We start from the raw sequence: 26,230 nt of genomic DNA, 5'->3' as shown, positions 1-26,230 counted from the left end.
TTCTTTGTCTCTCTCCTTCCCTTTGACCTTACCGTCTTGGGTGACCCTGCTGGGAGTATGAGATTCCCGACGGCTTCGCTCACAAGAGTCATAGGAACGTTCAAGCCCATTCACCATGACAAGGTGATGATCCAGTGAGTGAGTACAAGTGATTGCCAAAGAAGAAGAAGAACTTTCAGAATGGATTGTTGCAATGCGCTCTACATGGGACTGCCATGGAAGAAACATCATCTGGTTCAAAATGCAGAGGCAGACTGGAATTACCTTAAGAATTCATATATCCCTTGTTCTAAGGCAGCTGCATTGGCTGCCAGGTTTTTTTAAAAAGGTTGAAATCAATTAAAACTCAGTTATGATCTGCAGAGCTCCAGAGCTGACTGTCTGACCTGACGCCATCTTAGCTTAGTCCACATTGGCTGCCACTTTGCTTCTGGGCCTCTGTTAGTGTTTAAAGCTCTAAATATCTGAGAGACCATCTCCTTCCCTCCAAACCCTCCAGATAAATGCTCAACTTGCTGCTTGGCATTCTCTTGTTCTAAGCCTCATATACTTTATCTTTATTAGGGATGGGAGATAATTCAGTTCACATTTAAAGGCAAGCTTTCCTAATTTGCAACAAGTGAATTGTAATAGCTATCACGCTTCATTTTACAATGCAGTTCTCCAAGTTATGTCTATAAAAATGCATATACCAGGGTTAAGTGTACATCGGTCCAGTATACCTGTACGGACTCGGTCCAGTATACCTGAAGGAGCATCTCCACCCCCATCGTTCTACCTGGACACTGAGGTCCAGCACTGAGGGCCTTCTGGCGGTTCCCTCACTGCAAGAAGCCAAGTTACAGGGAACCAGACAGAGGGTCTTCTCGGTAGTGGCGCCCTCCCTGTGGAACGCCCTCCCACCAGATGTCAAAGAGAACAACAACTACCAGACTTTTAGAAGACATCTGAAGGCAGCCCTGTTTAGGGAAGCTTTTAATGTTTGATGTATCACAGTATTTTAATATTCTTTTGGAAGCCACCCAGAGTGGCTGGGGAAACCCAGCCAGATGGGCGGGGTATAAATAATAAATTATTATTATTATTATTATTATTATTATTATTATTATTATTATTATCATAACACATATATCAGTTAACATACAAATGTTCATTAAGTTGAAGGGATTGGCTTTAAAAAAATGGGTATATTAGAAAAAACTGCATACCCAAAGTGTATATTGGAAGAAATGTGCACTGATAAATTTTCATGAGGTTGTGTTTTTTTAAATAAATAAATAAATAAATAAATAAATAAATAAATAAATAAAGTTGTGGTTATGTGGAGAACTGAACTCAAGATTGGAAAATTTAGAACCTTGGAAAAACCAAAATTGACTAATCATGACTAACCTAAGTCCCATTGTTTTCAGTAGGTTTGCTCTAGTTATGGCTAAGTCTGGATTTTACCCAATACTACTAATTAAGGAATGCTAAGAAATCCCACTGTGCATAAGTCCATATCCAAGCAATAGTATAGCATTTCTTCTTCTGTTTATACTTATACTCTAAGGAAGACTTACCCCTGACACTAACAGAAAGTCATATAAGACAAAGGTCTTTTTTCCAGCTTTATGCCTTTTCACTTTAAGGTCACAACCATAACATCTCCAGCTGGACTTATCAAAATTCAGCTTTGTAAGAGCGCCTTGATGATTTGCCCTTCGATACTTCCCTGCTGAGCGCCAAGTCGCTGATGTACTACCAATCAATTCCTACACAGCTACAGTTCAGGAAGCTACTTTGGTGGAGGGAGGGGGAGGTTTCTGTGAAAGGCGTGCCATCAAAGAGAAAGACAAGGGAAAAACAGGGTAGGAAATGCAGAAGATATTCTGGAGGTTCTGAACAAAAACTAGAATAAAGAACAGCCAAGCAAAAAGACCAAGGGGAAACGAAGGTGATAAACATGGCTTGGATTCTAGAACAGAAGCTGAAATTAGTAAGGGTGATCTGAAGAAAGTTAGGAACATCATCAATGTGACTTAAGCACACAGTAAAGCACTTAAATCCCAGTCTTCTAAATAGCACTTAAACCTAAAATGAGAAGTCTGCATTTGTAATGTGGCTCCACCATACAAAACACTTTCCATTTGCATAGAGAGGAGATGCATTGTTTATGCATTATTCCTGAACAAGTTGTCCCAACTAATGAAGAAGAGAAGAAGAGTTTGGATTTGATATCCCGCCTTTCACTCCCTTTTAAGGAGTCTCAAAGCGGCTAACATTCTCCTTTCCCTTCCTCCCCCACAACAAACACTCTGTGAGGTGAGTGGGGCTGAGAGACTTCAAAGAAGTATGACTGGCCCAAGGTCACCCAGCAGCTGCATGTGGAGGAGCAGAGACGCGAACCCGGTTCCCCAGATTATGAGACTACCGCTCTTAACCACTACACCACACTGGCTCTCAATCTTCTAATGGAGAAGATATTAGGCTATGCCTGCCAGTACTGTCCCTATTGCGTTCATGTACACCTGCTTCAGCCTTCCAGAATTGAGTGGGAAAGTCTGAAAAGGGATTCTAATTACATCTATACTATGAGCCAACCCACAATTGTGAAAGTGAACCCTGTGTTATCCGGGCAGGGCTGTGGCTTAGGAGCATGTCCAGATCCATTTGGAGTAGGGTCCAGCTTCATTAGCATTTTAGAGCAGATCTCCTAATATACACATTTATGTATACAACTTTAGCTAATATGCACATTTTTGCAAAGCAATTTCCCCTAATACATTTTTGTCTTTTCTTTCCACTGATGTACGCATGCTATGCATACTTTTATCCCAATATATGTATTTGGCAGGAGTACTGTACCATAAAATTCAGGGCAATTTTGAAGGATGACTATGTTTCAATTCACAAATAGTTTTGGAAACTGCAAATCTGGTAGGTTTGCCTCTAAATGTGAACTAAATCCTCCACCTAACTTATGCTCCACCTAACTTAAGTCCCACCGATGGATGATGAAATCTGGATCCAGCCTTTTCTGGCTGTTGGCATTTACATCCTGCCCATCAACAAGGTTCTCAAAGCAGCATTTATGCAGTCAGCCAAATCACATCTTTCTTTTCTATGCATGGCTATATCTCCACAACCCCTTGCCATCATCCACAAACCCTGTGGCAGGACAATGTCCTTTGTTTCTCCATAGAAGTTGAGGAGAAGGATGCAATAGGAAGAAGCATAAATATATTTTTGTGCCCAGGCAAGTTTGCTTCCTCCAAGCTCTGAGGTCCATGAGGGAGGAAGAAGTCTAGCTTGCTCTTCCCTATTGTGTAGTGAAGCAAAAGGAACGTGATTGTCTGTTTTTGGAAAAATAGCCTAAGGATGAGCACCATGCTTAAAGTCAGGGGGCATGGTAGACAAAATGGTTCTGGTTCTTTGGATAGGAAAAGCTAGGAGATATTGCCAGAAAGGAAGGTAATAGGCGAGGGAAGTTTGGAGGTCTCAGAATAGTGGACAAGGGAGCCAAGGGGAGCCAAGGGTTGCTAGGTATTAGACCCTGGCATGGCTGAGTTCCTGGGGAGGGAGATGCTCTTGATTGTCCCTGCTATTTGGCTTGTTCCCATGTTATGTTGTCTGTGAGTACACCCTGTTCCTACACATGTGCAACTATTTGCATAGAGTGTGCACTCGTTGATTTGTACAGCTTCACAATTGTGTACGCGCAGAGAGAGATTGTACACTCATTGAACATTACATGTGAGTAACTGTACAAGTATACAGTTCTACTGTTTGTGTACACAGGAACACAGATTGTACACACATTGAATGTAACATATGAATACTGCCATTGTCACTGAGCATTATGACCTTGCAACCCTACGAGAGCAATAAAAACAGGTGAAAGTGGTTGGTGGATTTTTTATCCTATGTTGATTTGAACAAACCAGCAAATTCTTGGGCTGAAAGCTGCTAATAATTCATATAAAACAGAAGGAATAACACAATGTCCCGTTGAGTTTTTCGAAGATACTTATGCTGACAAACAACCTCTTAATTTTCTTTTTTTACTACTATTATTTCATGTATTCCTTTTTATCCCTGATTCAAATGTTGGTGTAAAAGTAAGTTGGTGGATATTTCTGTGCCTTTTCCCAAGTTATGCACAGTACACTTCAGTTTTCTAATGTATAAAATATTCTTGGATATGATTCCTAGAATCACTCCAAAGTGAAAAGTGTTGGTTTCCAGGGATTACATTTCTTCCAACTGCCAATAATTCTTACATGTTTCTGAGTAGATGACTAATGGTAGAAATACTATATACAATGTATTTGTATTATTTCTCTAGAATATATTTGGGGAATGCACATATTAATACCTGTTATCACTGTAGGCCACAACCTATACTTTAAAGTCCAGTTTAAGGACCACAGAAAGATAAATAGCAGTAAATGTTAATGACAGAAGTTCAGCAGTGGGGAATAATAATAATAATAATAATAATAATAATAATAATAATAATAATTTTATTTATACCCAGCCCTCCTCGAGCAGAACTAGGCTCAGGGCAGCTAACATCAAAATATATAACACACTAAGACATAAAATTCAGCAATCAACTGAAATGCAACTTCAAATCAGATTAAAATCAAAATAAGATCAGATGGCTACCTGCAAATTATACCTATAGGGGTGAGGAACCTTAAGTACTCACCAAGCTCAATTATTTGTATGAGCCAATGAGAAGGGTTAGAGAAGCCACTTATATGCAGGGTCTTGTAAGAGGAGAGGGGTCAGACTGAGCCCCGACCAAAATCCTGGTGGAACAGCTCTGTCTTGCAGGCCCTGTGGAAAGATGTTGAGTCCCCCAGGGCCCTGGTCTCTTGCAACAGAGCGTTCCACCAGACTGGGGCCAGGGCCAAAAAGGCCCTGGCTCTGGTCAAGGCCAGCCTAACCTCATTGAGGCCTGGAACCTCCAATATATTATTGTTAGCGTACCATAAGGTCCTTTGCAGGGCATACCAGGAGAGGTGGTCCTGTAGATACGAGGGTCCCAGGTCATATAGGAGAAGCAAGTAGGGGGGAGCTCCTTGTTTTTTGGGGGGGGTACCCTTACCCCCTGTCCCCGTGCTCCTCTCTGGCACCACCCATTAGGTAGAGTCTGCAGGCAATATCCACATGTGGTCCCCTCAAGAGTCATTGTCTGGTTGGTGCCTGCTGGTGTGACCTGCTTAAAGCACCAGATGTTAGCAAATGACTATTGAGCCCCAAGTAGTCCATCACAGGTATGCACAGATCTGTCCTCTTACAGAGGGAAAGGGCCAAAGGAGAGGGGAGCAGCTATTATGGCAGCCTCCCATGGCAGCCACACCATTCTGCCTAATGGTAGGGCAGGTCCGATACTTGATCCAGATCTTTGCTCTTGCCACTGCTTGCGTGGCTGGAGGGGAAGACAACACATGAAAGGAAGCAAGAATGAGACGCAGTGATAGCTATGCCAGGGATTTCTGTGGGTCACAAGTGGACCCTCTGCAGGGTTATAGGCCCTGGCAGATGGCCAATAAAGTTCATCCTTGTTTCTTGCCTTGTAAAGATTTATATATGGGCAATTCTTGGGGGGGGGGGGGGGGGCGGAATGACATAAATTTGAAGAAAGATGACATCCAAGAGAATGAGGTGGGCCCTGTCTTCTGTAGATTCCTCAATGAGCTGCAGAGAAAGAGTATGTCAAATTACCAGGAAGAGAATTCTTTTATTTTGCGTAAGCCTTGTCAAGAAAAAATGATTGGTGAGGTGGATTTCAGATAAGGCATTTCAATATTTAACTCGGCAAACTAGTACATGTTAAGCAAAAACAATTAGGGAGATTAATCTTTGTTTTAACTTTTTTAACTTTTAACTTTGGTGTTGAAAGTGTTTCTCATCACAGTGAGTGTATAATAGCAGTTAGTGTGGTGTAGTTGCAAGAATAAAATGGGGGCAATGTAGTTATGCTGCTTTGAGCTCCTTGGAAAAGAAGTTGGCATCTAAATAAATAAAAACACCTACTCTATACATCTATTATATGAGGGTGTGGTTTGAAGGCAGATAAAGCTGCCACCAAGCAGGTCTGGTTGGGCCTAGATAGGTAACCCAGGAACCACCTGCACAGTGCCTTGCAGTCCAGGATGCTAGAAAAGTAGGATATACATTTAAGAAAAGAAAATACATAAAAGAAAAGAAAACTGATGGGATGAAATGTTGGTTCAATGCAAGGTCCCGAAGGAATTCTCTGTCTGGTAACATGAGTTATCAAAGAGTTACAGAGAAACTGAAGATACATTGGACTAGATCTTGCCCTGTTTCATCATGATTATCCTTAAAATGTATTATCACCTTTTCTAAGTGCCTCCTTTACAAGGGGCTGGCATTGTCTAGATCCACAGCAAAGCAGGAGGCCCACTGCTGTATTCCAAAGACCCCTCTCTCCCCCCAAGTAGAGACAAACTCTACCCGTAATACATTTTCCTATTTTAGGATTGTTGTTTTTCCTAATTATTGTATGGTTTTCCAAAAGGTGAACGATCCTTAACAATTAGGGAAACCTTGCTGTCCTAAGCCTCTTCAAGATCTGGTGAAATAGCCTATTGCCAACACTGATGAAGTTCCTCTAGGGAGTTATAATAGCAAACATCTGTGTTGCTCCATTCCTTTCAGAAGCAGAAGCCACTTACTCTAGAAAACGAATCCACTAATTCCAGAACTCTTGACAGCTTTAATGGGATTACTCCAGTATAAATAGTTGAAACCGGTGAAATTTCTCTATTTACTGAATTGCTTCTCTGGTGTCTGGCAGCTGTCTTGTATATAATTTCGAGAGCAATCTGTGCATGAAAGGTATGTAATCAATTGAATTTAGGCAAATGTGAGATGTGAATTGCAGCACATGAAAGGCAGGTTTTCTTTTTCAACTGCCAGAGATGCACTATGCATGTTTCTATTACTTTCAACATGGCAGCTATTGCTTAAATTAATTTTTTAACCTAATACGATATATCTATCTACCTATATGAGGCTTTGTAGCAACTTTATTGATCCAGCCTTCGTAAAAGTTCTGTAACATCCGCTGGCTTTCAGATTGATTGGTGAATTAATTGATAGAGATGGTAAAAAATATATATTGCTGGGTAAGTTTTCAGCACAGCATTACTACAGGTATACATTTTAAAACAAACAAACATTAAAAAATCACAAATAAAAGAAACAAAGAACTACAAAACAGAGCAATTAAATCAAGCCAAAGGCTTTCTTAAAGAGGCTGATGATCACCTGCTTACCTTCCAACGCAACACAGGGGCAGAAATGGGATGCCATCTTCTAGGGCTGCACACCTGCATGAGTCACATGACCTACATGAGGACCTACAAAATTGTGAGAAAGCATTGTGCTCAAGATGGCCGTCATGTTCTTGCAGGGGGAAAAGGGGTGTCCCTGTTTTTCTGAGACAGTTGCAGGGTATGTGTTAGCTGAAAAACAAGTAATGAAGTACAGTGGTACCTCGGTTTACAAACTTAATCCATTCTGGAAGTCCGTTCTTAAACCAAAACCATTCTTAAACCGAAGTGCGCTTTCCCTAATGGGGCTTCCCACCTCCAGTGCCCTTCCACCATTTGGCTTCCGTTCATAGACTGAGGTAAAGTTCTCAAACCAAGACACTATTTCCGGTTTTGCGGCGTTGTAAACCAAATCCTTCTTAAACCGAACTGTTCTTAAACCGAGGTAGCACTGTATATGCATTCAGAGGTGGAGCAAGCTGAATGGGCACCTGGGGTGGCACGTGTGCCCTATGCCCAGAGGTGGGGCCAGCTGCCCGTGGGGTGTGGTGAGCCAGGGCAGGGTGCTCCATGGGGCCTCCAAGGAGTCTGTCTGCTTCCTCCCACTCAGCTGCCCTACAGCTGAGGGGGAGTCAGCGGGAGGACCGCATGCTAGTTGTGGCTGGGACCAGAGACAAAAGCAGGCAGAGCAATGAAAGCAAATTTTAGCTTTATATAGTTGGCTAGTTTCTACACACACACTATCTCTATCCTCCAATGAAATAAGTAAGAGGCATTGTCAGAGCTAAAGGTTAGCCAAAACACTCTGGCTGCAAAGCAGACCCATTGAGGGGTGTGGCTTGGGGAGAGTTCCAGGGATCAGATAGAAAGGTCTGGAAAGAGGGAAAGGATTTGCTGAACCAGTTAATTTGAATTAGAATACAAAAAAGGGAGGTGTGAGGAAGTCGAGGAAACAAGCAAATGAAAGATAAAGATATAAAATTTGGATGTGCTTTTAAATGTTTTTGTTTTTTCTTGTTATTTTGTTGTATTGTTTCTTTTTCTATTTTTGATGTATTGTTTGTTGAATTTTTGTATTGTTTTTCTTTACCTTTTTTATTTTTGTAACTATAAAACATCTAATAATTTTTTTTAAAAAAAAAAAAACCAGATAGAAATGTCTGGAGGACCCCTTGTGTAGAAGCTGATAATAGGCTACTAGAGTTACCCAAAAGAAAAGTGTTATTCTGGCCTTGAATAACCTGGGCTGTATCCAACCAAACAATAATCAAAGAAATTCACTGAAATTAATGCACCTATATATCTGATTCCAAGGAGTCTACTCTGAGTGGGACTAGCATTGGTTGCAACCCTCTACTCCATTGGCAATGTACACAACTGCTTTAGTACCAACAAAAAAATAAATCTTCTCCCTGTAGGTGAGTGTCTGTATACCTGAAGGAGCGTCCCCACCCTCATCGTTCAGCCTGGACACTGGGGGCCTTCTGGCAGTTCCCTCATTTCAAGAAGTGAGGTTACAGGGAACCAGGCAGAATGCCTTTTTCAGTAATTGGACTGTGGGAATGCCCTCCTGGAAGATGCCAATAACAGCTGATGAATTCTTCCACAGAGCTTTTGCAGATCAGGAGGTGTGGGCACCCAGGGAGGCTGCAGAGCACTGGAGAAATGTTTATTGTGAAGAAAAACATACAGCACACCCATGGCCACCTCAGAATGGCAATGTAAGCTCAAAATCACACGCCCACTGGCATTCTAAAGACATTCTAAAATGCCCTGAAAATGAGGCAGAAAAACAGTAACCTCTTTCACAGAGGAGGAGTAAACTTTTGAAGAAATGAGGACCGGTATCGCCACAGCACTAAACTGCTCCCATTTACTGCATTTTGGGATTGGATATCACTGTACTACCTTAAAGGGAACCGTTGTGTTGGAAGGTGCTGTTCAGTATGCTGAGGACACTGTGACCTGGTGCCAAGATAGCATCTTTCTTTGAATAGCTTGCCTAGCATTTTTGTGTGACAAGTAGTTCACACATCAGACAATGCACTTCAGCAACTCTTTATTATATATAATGGCCAGTTACAAACCCCACAGAAAAAGAGGAGGAGGAAGAAGATGAAGACTCTTGTTAGTGCTCTCCCCCTGAATGGTTCAACAAGCAAGAATATGAATGAACGAAGGAATGAAGCATACCCTGAATGAACTGCTGGCTCTTCATGTTCACTGGTTAGGATTAAACAAAAGCACTTTTTAGCAAAACCAATGGGGGTGGACAATAGAACTGGACAGTGTTTAGTTCATAGAAGCAATAACAGTGCTTTGAGCAGACTGATATGGAACTTTAGTACGTTCAAAGCATGAGCAGTAGTGATTGGTGCCCATTGGGACTGGGGGTCAAAAGGCAGGGAGGACAACAGCTTGATTTCAACCTTTAAGTAAAATATTCCAAATATTGGTGTTCCATTAAAATATATTTTAAAATATTAACTGATAAAAGATCAGGTGAAGTAATCATGCAACAAAATAAAGCAGCTAAACCATCCAGGATTTATTTATTTTTTAATCTTTAAAAACTGCCCACAAATATTACAAAGAATCTGTATAACCTTCTGCCTAAATACTTGTGGTCACTTTTTAATCGAGTCAAATCTATTTAAAACCATTAATCTAATCAATTAAAGAATGCAGTCCTACTTTTAATGAACAGTTTTATCTCCTGCAGATACTTTTTTTTTTTACATAGCCAGCATTTTTGCTACTTCATCTTGTTGCACTGTGCAGGTTTTAGTCTTTTGCTGTTATTTGTTAAATTATTATTACTTACATCTTTATGCGTGTCTAATTAAAGTACAATTTACAATTAATGGAAGGATCTGGCTGCTATTAACCTGGTTTTTCTCTGGATTTATCTGTGCTGCAGGCAAACTGATGCACCATGATATGTCAAAATAACACTGATTTGATTGTACTTACTTAATTAATCTTTTTCAAAAAATACATTTTATCAGGGAAGTGTTTGAGACCCAATACTCACATTGTACCTGTATTTTTGAGTTGCTCTGCGCTCTCTCTGCTTTGATATGCATTTTGGGCTGCACGTTACTCTGAATAAAATGAAGTTCCACATTCCCCTATTTACAATAGATGCCTATATCTAAAAAGGCTATAATGTTTTCCCCTTTTGACCAAAGTGTGTAAAATTTACAGGCATAGGAGCCCCTCCAGAGTGGATTAAGCCTGCTAAGCTGCACACAGATACTGTAGGTCCAGGGGCTGTTGTGGTGGAATTTTTTACCATATTCCACATTGCAGCAACATGCCAATTAAAATCCAGAATGCATTATTAGTTTAATATTTTGGAAGGGGGTGGTGTTTTGTTTTTCTTTCCTACCATAAAGTAATCAAGAGGTAGCCAAATGATGTGTCTTTTCACTTGTACATACAAAATAACTTTCCCTGTTTAGGGAAGTTTTTAATGTTTGATCTTTTATCATTTTGATGATGATGATGATGATGTTGGGAGCCCCCAGAGTGGCTGGGGAAACCCAGCCAGATGGGTGGAGCGTGTGTGTGTAATAAGTCTGTCCCAGAATGTTACCTGTAGAGCTCTGGGGTTTGGTTTTCTTAAAAACAAACAATGTATAATTTGTTTTTTTAATGAAATTTTTCACTTTTTAAAAATCCTCTGCTGCTATGCTCTCTCTCTCTCTCTCTCTCTATATATATATATATATATCAGAACTCTTAAGTGCTCTGTGGGCATCATCTTGGAAAGCTTCACTTCTTGCAAAGCTTGTGGATCTAGAAAATATACAGGTACAGTGGTACCTCGGGTTAAAAACTTAATTTGTTCCAGAGGTCCGTTCTTAACCTGAAACTGTTCTTAACCTGAGGTACCACTTTAGCTAATGGGGCCTCCCACTGCTGCAGCGCCGCCGCACAATTTCTGTTCTCATCCTGAAGCAAAATTCTTAACCCGAGGTACTATTTCTGGGCTAGCAGAGTCTGTAACCTGAAGCGTCTGTAACCCGAGGTACCATACCACTGTATAGGGAAACATGGATCAATAAGGGACAGAATTTTTCAGAATAAAGCAGAGCAACATGAAACTTTGGGAGGCCCCTGATCCAACTGGGGTGGTGGTGGTATCGAAGTATTGAAATTGTGCTTTGACTTGGGAATGTCAGGGATGGACAGGAGCAGAGGCAGGTGCAGACAAGGGAGCTGGAAAGGAGGAGGACTGAGTGATTTGTGGGGTTCTGTGCCACCCATGAGGCAGCTGGTGGTGGTGGTGGAAGAGGGGAGTCAGGAGGAAGAGACTGGGCAACCAGAGACTGGGAAAGAGCAGACAGCAGAAGAACTAAAGGAGGACATGGAATCAGGAAAACCTGCAGTGCTCTCAGAGAGAGTTGTGTCTTTGAAAGCCAGTGGATCTCCCACCTCCATTGCCTCCATACTCAAGGAGGGGCTTGAAGCAATGGGAACACTTAAAGCAGCCATTGAGGAGGAGCCTCCGGGTGCTTGAGTGCACCGTGTCAATCAAGGGGGTGGGGGTGGGGCTAAGCTGTTGTTCCACCTGTCCAAGACAGAGCACAGGTCTGCAGTCACAGATTACCTAGAGAGCTAGTTAGTAGGGAGTGTTGCACACTAGGAGCTGATGCAACCAAGTGTTTTGCCAATAAAGAACTGAAAATCCAGTTGCTTGTCCCTTGATGGTCTGGGTTTGTTTGGGACAGGACGGGGAGAAAACCCCCAAATTACCTCAATTCACCTTGCTATCTTCCACACAGAGCTTCCACAAAGAGCTAACATGTGTCCTAAATATTACTAGGCTTTGTGTATCGTTCCTAGTGCTACATTCTCTATTTTCCAGTGGGGTGTGGCAACAAGGCTTGACTCAGTATAATGGTTCTTTCAGCACCATGCCATCACAATAGGACTTCAATCAAACTCCCTAATGACTACAGGGCAGATTATCACATTCTTTTTGTAGACATGTTTTCTTAGGCAGGCGAAGGAAATGTCTTTGCAACTTGGCAATAGTGAGATGTGTTCCTCAGGCAGGCAAGCAGGCAACTTATTTCTGGGAGCTTTGCCAAAATGTTTCTCAGCCATACACCCAATTCTTAGCCAGCTTAAATGACATGCTTTGTAGTACCAGTCAGCTTCTGCAGAATAGGCTCACCTTTTTACTTCTTCAGTGTGCTGCAAGAGACACTCAGAAGGGAAGAGGCCAATGAACACAATGACACTCTTCTCCTAACCATGAGTACAGTGGCAACTGTCTTGGAATGTTTCCCTTCCCCCAAGTCTGTCTACATAATGCATATGCAGTCTAGCTGCCCAGCCTTCATGGCACTTTCCTATCTATGCCTTAGGAACATGTGTAAGGAAAAGGAACACAAGCAATCTCTAAGCAGAGGCATTTCAAGGTTCTGATATCCCTTGACCATAGCTGTCAACTTTTCCCTTTTCTTGCGAGGAATCCTATTTGGAATAAGGGAATTTCCCTTAAAAAAGGGAAATGTTGACAGCTATGCCCTCAACTAAAAACAACTTTGTACCAAAGCAGATTGTAACTTTATGATGTGTGCCTGCTCAGCAGACTGGCAATTTCAAGGCCCTTCCTGCTGTCCCTTCCTTTGATTCCCCCCCCCCCCCCGCTTTAAACCAGACTTAGACCTGACAATCCTTTAAATAGAGAATCCCCTCCACTAAACCAGTAAAAAGCCTGTTGTACTCAAGCAGACTCCAAGCACAATTTAGAACCCCAAACTTCCAGGTTATTTTTTTTTGGGGGGGGGGGTTAGAGAACTGAAGCAGGTGCCATTTTGTTCTCCTCTCCATAATGCCTTGTGTTAAGGTCTTTTCAATTTCAAGGAATTCAAAATGGCCGCCAATGTTGCCACTAATCGAGTGCCACCGCTATAGTGGACAGTAGCTGAGTGCAGTGTTATATACCCTTTCAAAAGTAACTGAATGAGGCCTGTTAAAAATAGAAAGTTATAGTTCAACAAAGCAGTGGTGTAGAGTAGGGGGTGCAGGGGGGGCCGGCCGCACCGGGCGCAACATCTGGGGGGGGGGCGCGCTCGCACTCGCAGTGCTAAAATCAGTGCTAAAATCCATGGGTTAGGGGGCGCAAATTACTTGCCTTGACCCGGGTGCTGACAACCCACGCTACGCCACTGCAACAAAGGAAAATTGAGGCCAGGGTGGGGGGCAAGTCCAACGGACCATTTCGCCTTGAAATTTTGTGTCAGCTTCCTAGTCACACCAGTGGCCCATCTTGTACAGAATCCTGTTCTCATAGTGGCTAACCAGATGCCTGTGGGAAGCCATCAAGTGGGACCTGAGTGCAAGAGTGCTCTCCCATCCCAGCAACTGGTATCAGACCCTTCAAGTGTCCCTATTTCTCAGGGGAAATCTTGGATTTACAGAAGCTGTCCCAGTTTCTGATTTCATCCTAGAATGACTCACTTTTTCCTTAGGACGTCCCTATTTTCATCAGGGAGATATGGGAGAGTATGGAGACATTTACTGCCTTACAATTTTGGGGGGTCAAGTCATTGTTTCTCAGGGTAGACCCACTGAAATTAATGAACATGAATAGCTTAGATTTATTCATATCAGTGACACTACTCCATGTAGGACCAGCACTGGATACATCCCAGAGTGGATGGTGTCCACTCTGAAGTATGTATGTATGTATGTATGTATTTATACCCTGCCCATCTGACTGGATTTCCCCAGCCACTCTGGGCGGCTACCAACAAAATATTAAAAATACAATAAAACATTGAACATTAAAAACTTCCCTAAACAGGGCTGACTTCAGATGTCTTCTAAAAGTCAGGTCATTGTTTATTTCCTTGACATCTGATGGGAGGGTGTTCCGCAGGGCAGGCACTACTACCAATAAGGCCCCCCTCTGCCTGGTTCCCTATAACTTTGTTTCTCACAGTGAAGGAACTGCCAGAAGGCCCTCGGCGCTGGACCTCAGTGTCTGGGCTGAACGATGGGGGTAGAGATGCTCCTTCAGGTATACTGGGCTGAGGCCATTTAGGGCTTTAAAGGTCAGCACATGGGTGGTGCTGTGGTCTAAACCACAGAGCCTAGGGCTTGGCGGTTCGAATCCCTGCGACGGGGTGAGCTCCCGTTATTCGGTCCCAGCTCCTGCCCACCTAGCAGTTCGAAAGCACGTCAAGAGCAAGTAGATAAATAGGTACCGCTCCGGCGGGAAGGTAAACGGCATTTCCGTGCACTGTTCTGGTTTTGCCAGAAGCGGCTTAGTCATGCTGGCCACATGACCTGGAAGCTGTCTGTGGACAAACGCCGGCTCCTTGGCCTGTAGAGCAAGATGAGCGCCATGAGCCCAGAGTTGTCCGCGACTGGACCTAACAGTCAGGGGTACCTTTACCTTTACCAACACTTTGAATTGTGCTCAGAAACGTACTGTTTGCATAGTTGCACAGAGAGTGGCAGGTGCCATCTTAAAAGTGGCATCCTTTGTGTGAGAGAAGAGGGACTGCCAGATCTAGGATGGTGCCTGGCAGCTATTGGAATGTTATAGTTATCAAAGCCACTTCCTGGCAGCCTCCTCAGTTTGGTTTTCATGAGGGGGAGGCCTGAAGTGACCCTTGTGTCTCTCCCTTTTCTCCGGGGGGGGGGGGCGTGTACAGTTGTACCTCATGTTACAGACGCTTCATGTTACAGATGCTTCAGGTTACTGACTCTGCTAACCCAGAAATATTATGTCGGGTGAAGAACTTTGCTTCAGGATGAGAACAGAAATCACGCAGTGGTGGTGCAGCGGCAGCAGGAGGCCCCATTAGCTAAAGTGGTGCTTCAGGTTAAGAACAGTTTCAGGTTAAGAACGGACCTCCAGAACGAATTAATTTCTTAACCCGAGGTACTACTATATTCAAATTTAATCCAGTTTGTTTAAAATGCTGAATGAAAGACTACAGCACCAAGCTCCTTTTATCTTTAAAGGGTTTATCAACATTATTTTTTAAAGAAAGGAAACATCACAAAGCACTCTTCCCATCTCCCTAGAGCAACTGGTTTAATATATACCCCCAATATAATCAATGTATAGGTTAATTGCTTAAGATTTATCCAAGAATGACTTAATAGTTAATAGTTTTCTAATCAAGTGACGGTACAAGCAAAATTTAAACATGTTTTTTAAAGAGTGATTGTAGAGCTGGCCCAACTTAGAAATTGTAGGTGAATTTGTGTGTGTGTCTGTGTGTGTTACAAAAGCTCTAAGCAAGAAGCGAGCTGCCTGCATCTCCAGAATGCAAAATGCTCTCCAGCATGCACTTTTTAAAAAAATAAAATAAAAAGCAGCACTTATCAAGCTACGCATTGTTCAATCACACAAATAATCTCTCCCCCCGCTTCCTCAGTTACTACAGAGATATTTTGCTCATGCTACATTTGAATGACAATGGCACATAAGTCAAGGCTATGCTCAAAAGCTGAGCGATGAGCATTCTGTTGTTGAGTATGTCTTCCGCGAGTCGCACAAAACGTAATTTTTATCTGTACACAGAACCAAACAATATTTGCTGTAATCAGAGAGCAACTCAGCATTTTTTATTTTAAAAAAGTAGATGCAATGCATGTTGATCAGCGTGTCAGATCTTTAAAACGTAAGGACAGAATCCTTCCCCCGCCCCCAGCTCCACATTATGTTCCACACACAAACAGACACAGTGAATGAACTGCTTGGGGTTTCATCTGAATGCAGCTGTTTTGCAATTTGTTTGTCCTGCCCTCCAATTTTTTCTCTCTCTTCCTTTCATTAGAAATATGTGGTTAACAGTGGCCAAGCTGATTTGCATGCGCGTGTTCCTGATTTGTTCACTGCTATGCCTCCTGTCTTCTACATCTTAATCACATCTAGGCACCCGCCCCATTACATTACCAGAAGGGAAGTGATGGACGTCCCTTGACTTCCTCCATGACCCCCTGATAATCCTGTTTCACACACAGGCTCCCTGCTGGATGGAACACAAAAGCTGCCACTGTAGTTCTTTACTTCCAGTCGATATTCTGACAGACTTGATCTAGCAAATTAGTATGCTGCGGTAGGGGCTCGACAAAAGACCCCTTTTGACACACTCTGAATCGATACAAAGGCCAAGAGAGAGCCATTTCACCACAGTTCTGTTATTTTTTTCCCCTTTTGATGACCCTGCTTCTCCTTTAAAAAAAAAAAAAAAAAGCTCGCGTGACCTTGTCAGATTTTTAAAACACAATGTTAGAAAAGTCAACCCTGCTCAGGCAAAAGAAAAAGAAGAAGAAGAAGAAGAAGAAGAAGAAGAAGAAGGGAATTCTCCACAGTCTGAAATCCAAGAAGACGAGTTTAACAGTAAAATATATAAATATGCATGTATGCATGTAATTTTTATTCATTATTATCACAATAATAATTAATACTACTTATATTATTACCTTCACTATTGCCATCAATAATCTTACATATTGTAAAAGTCCCTCCATCCTTCAAATGTCAATAAACATGCATGCTGATATGCAACGGTAGTGGTGCAGGTCGTCTTTCATTCCCAAATATTTTTTACTGAAGTACCTTCTTTAAAAAAAAAAACACACAACTATTTATGATTTTCATATATGGTGCATATAAATGCAAACTATTTAAAAACATGTCACAATTCACACATTTCCTAAATTAAACAAGAGGCCCTCATTTTTATTTGATACCCTTCATGGTCCTTTTGCTAGGTTATAGAAAGCTTCTACATCATGGTCCCCCAGAGTCAAAGTGCCAGGTGTATTTGCATCCGCCCACCCACCCACCCAGTCTGTCCTACCCTCCCTTTTGTTTTCCTGTCTGTTTCCTTTCCAACAGTTTCCAAGCTGAAGAACCAATCCACATTAGCACAAACAAACACAAACCAGTTTGAAGTTCCAAACGAAAAGTTGCTGAATATCAAACACTGCGGAGTGGATGGTCCTGGGTCCTGTTGCTTATACATTTGCTGCTATCCAGATGGCCTTTATATTTACAAAGTATTTCTATTTGCTCTCAGCCAACCATGGCATATTTGTGGATAAGGCATGAAGAATACCTACCTGCCAATTTCTGCCAGGATACATAGCTTTTGTTAGTTAGCCTTTCAGAAATATTGTTGTCTAAAGCGCAATTATGAACAGGTTTGAGTGCTTCACGGCGGACATTTTGTTTCTGGTTTTCTATCCCCTGGTTTTCTATCCCCTTATCCTCTGGTTTTCTATCCCCTTCTGGTTTTCTATCCCCTTGACTGGTAACTGATTTCCACCAATTGCCCCCCCCCCACTGGAATGCCATTTGGAAAGAGCTCCAGTCCTGAACCCAAAGAAGTAATTATTTCAGAGGCCAAAATCTGCAGCAGGAAAGAGGTGGGGACAAGAAAACCCTCCTGTGTGAGGAAAACTCTGCCTGTGCCACTTTCAATCCAAGCCTATGCATATATTATACATAGGAATATTATACAGAGTCATATCATTGGTCCATCTTGTCAATAGCCATTGGTCCATGTAGCTAATAGGCATGTGGAGTAGGAAACTATCTTATGCAGAGTCGGCATTGTGCACACTGACTGGCAGCAAGTCTCCAGGGATTCAGAGAGGGGACATTCCAAGTCCTACCTGGAGATGCCAAAGATGGAAAGTTGCACTTTGTGCACGCAAAGCACATACTCTACCACTGAGCCACAGGCCTTCCATCATTTTTAATTGTTATTGTCAATAAATGCCGACTTGGCTGAGCTACGGCCCTCACCCATCCAACAATGGCCAGCTAAAGATGTTCTGCTGTTTGAGGCAATGGACCAGATGGTAACACCTAACCCCATTCGATGTACAGAAGCCAAGTATACTTTCAAAGGGATCTTACTTTAACACTGAGGATAGGACAGCATCTTCTGCTGTAGATGAGGGTAGCAAGCTAGCTTAGGCATCCCAGGGTAGGCCATATGGTAATGGCAGTTCTGTCCTGAAACAGAGGGGAACTCAGGAGGAATAAGGGGTGTGTTATTGTAGCCTCTAAAATACATTGCCTAAGGCAGTGTTTCTCAGCCTTGGGTCCCCAGATGTTGTTGGACTACAACTCCCAACATCCCTGAGCTCTGGCCTAGATCCACTTGTCCTTCCACAGTGGGGACATAGGTTTCCAGGTAGGAGTTGATCACAGTGACTTTTAGAAGACATTTGAAGGCAGCCCTGTTTAGGGAAGTTTTAAAGGATTGGTGTTTTTATTACATTTTTAGATGTGTTGCAAACCGCCCAGAGTAGCTGGGAAAACCCAGCCAAATGGGTGGTGTATAAATAACATTATTATTATTATTATTATTATTATTATTATTATTATTATTAATCTCCATCATTGTGTCTATTTCAGCTCTAAGGCATTTAAACAATTCTCTTTAGCCTACTACTAACTATAGTCAATATCCCCCCATTAATGTATATTTACATGCCACCATATGTAGATATCATAATTTTCCTTCATTATCATCCACAAGGTATAATTTTATGCATATTTTCAGGCCCCATTGACTTCATTTATGTTTCCTATGTACACGTTACACAAAAAGACATGTCACCCATCCTTGAAGTAAGAGATAAGCACTGAAACCATGTAAATAATAATCTCTTTTGTAATTGCAAACCAAAAACCCCACTTGAAGCAACTCTCCCCCCACCCCCACGCACCCCCCAGCCACTCTTTGCATTTTAAGATCTCCTGGTGAAAAGAAAACTTAAGTCAATATAGCATGAGACATTCCTAGCACTCGAAAGCACTTTGCTCTTTGCGCACAAAGGAATCATTTTTCCAAAAATACGGGCGGGTGGATTACCTCTCATATTTGCAGTACAGTATGTACATTTGACCTCTGCCATACTTTGCCATTTTTCAACATATAAACCTTGTTCTCTCAAACAGAACAACTCTATAGCCACAAGGGATATGACATATTGCGTAAGAAATCCAGACCACTTCAGACAACTCAGCTTGAGCACACTGAAAGGAAATTATATTGGCTCTTCCAATCTCGGAGGTTTTCAGTCTCTGGTGTTTTTTGTTGCTGTTGTTATTTAAAGACTACCTGTCTCAATATAAGGCTATATCCTCAACTTATTTAAGTCATCGTGACTCCATTAAGTGAATGGAATTAGGCCAATCTACACAGACTAAAAACCTGATTTGTAATTCTCAAACACTGCATTCTTTTAAAAAATGCACTTGGTTGGGGAAGAGCTGTGCCACAAATATGCATAATGAAAAGGGGAGCTTTCAGCCTCAATCTTCTTATCGTATTAGCCATGTTTATGTGATCTTTTCTGAAGTCCCTGATCACAGTACAATATGCTGCACTGTAATTCCAGGTCAGTACATGAGCAAAGCTGCTATTGAACATGTACATGCTTCTTTGGGGGGGGGGGCATAGTGTGGCCCTCCTGTGATTTCTGTAGAGCAAATCTTCAACAGTGGGCAGCAGTTTAGCTGAAAGCCAATGTGATGTGCTCTGGATGGAGTGCTGGACTTTGATCTATGAGAACTGGATTCAAATGAACCATGAAGCTCACAGGGAAACCTTGGCGAGGTGATTATGCCCTCACCTAATCTCACAGGGAGCAATGCAACACAGCACTAATGAGTGAGGATCAACCAAATAAAGGAACAGACGCAGAGGGAGAAAAACGCACGCACCTATTTTAGAAAATTTAAAACCAAAGGATCCCAATGTTTAAAACATATTTTGACAACCTGAGGCTTGGGTGAAGCATGCAGCCCTCCACCTCCATCAGTGTGCCCCTCCCACTGGAGAGAAAGGATGAATGGAAGATAATGAGTGCTACATGGTTGAAGCCAGGTGTTATCATAGTTACTAGTTATCTTGGGTCGCTAGATCTTTGCTCGTTCCTGTGCGTGTCAACAATCCATGTTTACCAAAACAATTTGAATTCAAACTTGGAAGACTCCGTTCCAGAGCTCATGACAAAGAAGGTGCCAGTAGGTGCCCTCTGTGGGGAAGAATTTCCACAACTTTGGGGCTGCCACACAGAATGCTCACTGAGGGTGGTTGAAGTACCAAGATGGGCCTATCTGCTGACCTGAAAGCATCTGTAAGGAAGGAGTTGGTCTTTCAGATATTTGGAACCTAAGTCATTTAGGACTTCATACATTAATCTGAGCCCCTTGAGCATCTTGTGGGAGCCAATTGAACAATTTAACAAAGTTGAACTATGCCCTGCATGAAAAGGTGCTTTCTTTCGTCTGTCCTGAATATTCCAACATTGAGCTCGATGGAAATCCTTCCCAGAGCTCCGGGTCTCCCGTAGGTTTAGCTGTACTCCCTGTCTGAAACTCTGCATGACACCGAGACAAACCCTTCTCCTCTAGGCAACAAGAGCATATCCATTCTTCAGCTTGTAGCATAGGGAAGGACTGTGCTGTATTACTCATCAGAAGGCAAGTAGAAAAGTTTAAACTGCTCTGATGGTTCCAGCTAGCTAATATCCCAAATCGAGGAGAGATGTCGTTCAGAGTGCTTCCTCATCGATGCAAAGGGTGAGAGAACAGCCTGAGCGATGCTTTCACGTTGCCCAACGAAGCTCCAGGGAGAAAAAAGTACAACCTCCCCGCATGTCTGAGCCAACTTCAAGCTGTGTAGAAGTAGACATCCGCTCTGACATCAATTATTAAAGCAGTCACTTCTTCATAAAGCTGCATTAAGATCCTTTGTTCATTTTTAATACTGTTTACAGACTGCAGGCCAAGTCTCTCTGCTCTGATTGCCTGGTGGGGGGGGGGGAGGGAAATACTCCCTGTTCTGTCTTAGCATTGCTTACCAGAGGCAAGATCAAGTCCAGGTGGATTCAGCAGATGGAATTCACAGTGTGGGTTCGGTGCTTCTCATCCACTAGAGGGACCTAGCGGACAGGCTTCCTGTACCATTAGTGTAGAAGAAGGCATGTTTGAGGCGTATTGGGGGGAGAAAAGGCACACCTGCTATGGTTTTTCAAGACATTTGGTCACATTATAATCCACCAAGCAGTTGGAGAAGAAGGACAGAAGGTGGAGAAAGAGCTGAGAATGGAGGGCAGCCTTCTTCCCATTATTTGGATTTCTTAGGAAAATCAACAAACCTGCTGTACCTGGACCTGCGTGTGGAGAGTTCAGCTGAATGGCACATAGTTGGGGGAAGCCTGAGGAATTACCCTCCACCTTGGGCGGTCCTGCCCATGAAAAGCAGCTAACTGCATTGGGATGGCCATGGTTCTAGTTAGAGGATACAGGCATGTGTGCCCCTTTCAATGAACTCTCCTCACTGAGAGGCTTCAGGTGGGATATTAAGCAACATTAAGAGTGGCTTGGAAAACCCAGCCAGATGGGCAGGGCATTATTATTATTATTATTATTATTATTATTATTAAGAAGTTGGTATGGGATCACTACTACCTTAAGCATCAAAATGCCTGCTGAAAACCATTTTTGTTTTCCCAGGCCTATTCAGGCAATTAAGAATACATATTTCCACAATGGTTAATTGATGTTTGTTTTTATCTTTTACAGTATGTTTTATGGGGTTTTTTTGTAAACTGCTTTGATAATTTTTACGAAAAAGACAATAAATAATTTTATAAATTTTAAAAAGAGGTGGCAAATTTCCATAAAATTTGAATAAGCTAACTTGCAGATAGATAGATAGATAGATAGATAGATAGATGATAGATAGATAGATAGATAGATAGATAGATGATGATAGATAGATAGATAGATAGATAGATAGATAAATAGATAGATAAATAGATAGATGATAGATAGATAGATAGATAGATAGATAGATGATAGATAGATAGATAGATAGATAGATAGATAGATAGATAGATAGACAGACAGACAGACAGATACTGTAGATAGATGGATGGCTGGATAGATATGGGAAACTGAAAACAGATGACCTATATGTCTGCTTAGCCTGCTGTCAATGAACACTTTCAAGGAATGCACTTTTCCAGGCTTAAACCAGATAGCCCTTCAAATAGAGGACCATCGTCTAAGGACCCTAGGAGTTGGCCATTTGGGAGCTTGTTGGGAAACAGTTCAGCTTAGCAATACCCATTTCTTCCAGGCTCCTGAGGTTTCAGGAGGTAGATACAGTGGTCCCCATCCCCCAAAAGAACACACATACTGTGGGAAGTCATTAGAAAAAAATAGGTCGGTCTAACTAAAATATCTCAAGATATGCAGGCTTTTAAGTTCTCCAAAACTTCCATCAAACTCAAGTTGAAGAAAGCCCACTGGAATGCCAAGGATTCATAAAGTTTAAAGGAGACGTATAAACAGAGCATGCCAGCCTATTGCTTTAATAAATCCATTTCAAAGACTCATAAAGCGGACTTTCAGGAATTGACCTACATGCATAAACCCACCACTTGCCTGCAAATTACAGGAATAAGAGAGAGAGAGAAATGACCTTTCTGCAGCTTCTGGGAAGAAAGACTTTAAAAGCACAACTAAAGATGAATAATCTGATTTTCCTTTAAAAATCTTAAACATGAAAATCTTGAGCTCTAGTCTTCAGAGACCCCATGTATTTAGTTGTGATAAAATTATGATAGGTTTGTAACAAAACCATCTGTGTACCAAGTTTGGACAGCAAGACTGTGCACAGAGGTGATTTTGACAGCTGTCCCACAACTGATTTCCCTTTTAGTGGATAGCACTACACACCCACATGACTCTACATGTCTTTGGGCTAGGGCACTTGAAGTATCAATCCTCTCTACTTAAATGGATCCTGAGGTCTTCATCAAAAGCCCTCATCCAGGTGCTCACACCTAGTGAAGAAAGGCAAGCAGTGATCAAGGAACTTGTCTTCTTGGTGGTGCTGCCTTCCCAGGGTAGCTTGCCTAGTGCCATCTCTGTGGATAGGGGAAGAACTTTTCTTCTCCCAATGACATTGGGTACATCTCTGATAGTGCTCCTATTATTATTTAAATAATGACTTGAATTTCTATCCTGCCCTTCCTCCCATCAAAGGAGCTCAGGATGCCAAGCAAATAAGTAGCCAAGCAAGGCAGATAAAAATAAAATAAAAGCACATCTCAAACATTTTTTTTAAAAAAATATATCTTAAGAGCATCTCCAAAATATTTTTAGTTCTACGTTCTTCTGCTTTTAAAATTTTGCACTGGCTTTATATTGCTTCCTTTTTGCTGATTTCAGCACAAAAAGTTTAGAACCCTTTATCATTATATCGGTGGGTTTTTAAAATTATTTTTTTCAATTTTGTGTAGGTGCAATGTAGGTTCACCTTTGTAGGTTGAACGGTCTGTCAGTTACAGCATGTAGGTGGTATACAAATGGAAAACATGAGTGCATACCTGAAAAAACCTGGGATAGCTTCTGATGGATTCGGGGGCAGGCATTAGCTGTAGTTCCCCCATTCTCACATTACCCAGAAGAGCCTACAAAGGTCAGATGGTGCCTGCCTGAATTCTTAGTTTACATGTTGTACTAGAGAGATCCCTCAGAATCCTTTAGCCAGCACTGTGTGAACCACATGTGCACATGGGCTCTTTTGAAAACAGATCACTTTCTCCTACTTGCTTACACACTGCCTCTTTTCTTTTCCCTCATGTCCTTGGACAGTCAAGTCGGTAGCTACAGCCAGACTTGGCAGCTGCTGGAGTAAGATGTCAAGTAGTGAAATATATACTTTTCTAACAGTAGTTTCTTGGCATAGAGCTGGTCCATTGCATGGATGCACATCTAGTGATGTAATCTTTTCCAAATTGATTCTACAACACAGAGAACCTTTTTTTTGGGGGGGGGGGTATTGCTTATGTTTCCTTCCTGTACAAAGTGTGCTTTGTCATTATCACTGTATTTAGTATTGGTATGTTCCTCACCTTATCCCCAAAGCTTAGGGTCTTGGTTAGAGATGCTTAAGGAATTTGGTCTTAGGATATTCTGTCATGAGCTGAGGGCATCTGAATTTCCCAGATGATCTGGACTTGGCTGTCAGATGTCACTCTTCTTTGAATGCTGGGATTCAGTTCTTGGATTCAGTTCTTGGCTTCATCTGTTTGCATTATATCTTGTTACATTACAGAAAAAAGACATCAAGCCGATAATTCTCCATACTACACTAGTTTTGTATGTACAGGGATCCTTCTTCCAAATGGGAAAGCATAAAAATTACTCTGAAACAAGGCACTTCAGAAATTTTTTAAGCATGTTAACTATTATTTGTGTGAAACACACCTGAGTTCTATGACTGAGTGGGGATTTTCAGTCAAATGCCCACATAAAAAATTCACACCAGTGCTCCTGGAATATTTGGTATACTATATACAGAATATAGGGACGCGGGTGGCGTTGTGGGTTAAAGCCTCAGCGCCTAGGGCTTGCCGATCGAAAGGTCGGCAGTTCGAATCCCCGTGGCGGGGTGCGCTCCCATTGTTCGGTCCCAGCGCCTGCCAACCTAGCAGTTCGAAAGCACTCTCGGGTGCAAGTAGATAAATAGGGACTGCTTACTAGCGGGAAGGTAAACGGCGTTTCCGTGTGCGGCTCTGGCTCGCCAGAGCAGCGATGTCACGCTGGCCACGTGACCTGGAAGTGTCTTTGGACAGCGCTGGCCCCCGGCCTCTTGAGTGAGATGGGCGCACAACCCTAGAGTCTTTCAAGACTGGCCCGTACGGGCAGGGGTACCTTTACCTTTACCTTTATACAGAATATATCACACTAATTCCTTCACCACCACTATGTTTTGCAGATTTGGGGCAGTATCAATTGTTTGTTGCTGTTCTGCACAACCTCTGTTTAAATATAGGGCTGCTATTTTTCAAAAAGCAAAAACCAGGACACTCCTGAAAGTTGTTGATCATATTGCCAGATTTCCAAAAAATAATCCAGGATGCCATTTTTATAGGCGAATTCCAGGACATGTCCTGGAAAATCAAGACACATGGCAGCCCTATTTAAATATAAAGATGCTTCACAACTCAACTTAATTATAGTAGACTGGGGCCAGTGCAGGCAACTGCATCTAACTAGAATAACGTTTACCACTCCAGCAGTTCCACTTTGCTTGCCCTGTCCTGGGGAACTCTTATGCAAACAGGTCCAATTTTAAAGAAGCAGCTGAATTCTGGCCATGCCTGCTGAGAAGTGCTGCCCATTGAATTAAATGGGGCTTACTACCAGGCTAATGCGGTTAGGACTGTGGTGTTAGCTACAAATTAAGCTAAAGTTTTCCATCTCTTTGTCAGTTTTCCCAGCTTGTTTTGATGCTTCTTTCCATACCAAGTCAAGGAAACAGGAGCAAAGGTTTAGAGTGAAAGAGGGAAGCAGGTCAGCTAGCCAGCTATTAAAGGGGGGGGGGGTGTTTTAAGCCACCAGCTTTGGAGGTTCAACGGACGGTTTCATTGATGGTGGATGAAGGGCAGGCCGAGGTAACCTGCACAAGGTTTCTATGAAATTTGAGATGGGTTTTTAATGGCAGCTAATCCTCTTCTTCCTGTGTCTGTAAATTGGCTGCTGGGGCTATATTTAATTAATCACACCGTGTTGTTCTTCTGCTCATATCTGTGGTTTTGGTAGACTGTACAGTGATTGCAAAAAGTCAGAGAAATGAATACAAGTAACCAGATTATTATCCTCAGGAACTGAGAGGGCAAAGGCAGTCAATCTGATCAGAGAAGCAAGCTTAGCAGTCTGTTATGTTTCAATCTATGCCAACCATCTTCACTCAAAAACTGTGTCCTATTGGTTGGATTTCCTAAGCATATGTAATCATGCAAAGGACAATATACATTTGTATTTTTTTAAAAGGTGGTACCTGTTCCCAAACCCCAGCTACATTTTTTCAAAACTCAGTTAGTTGAGCATAATACTCTTAATCTCAGGGTTGTGG

Source organism: Podarcis tiliguerta, assembly GCF_965153285.1.
Source record: "Podarcis tiliguerta genome assembly, chromosome: 11".
In the NCBI taxonomy this organism is placed as follows: domain Eukaryota; kingdom Metazoa; phylum Chordata; class Lepidosauria; order Squamata; family Lacertidae; genus Podarcis; species Podarcis tiliguerta.
This window is presented reverse-complemented; position numbering follows the sequence as displayed.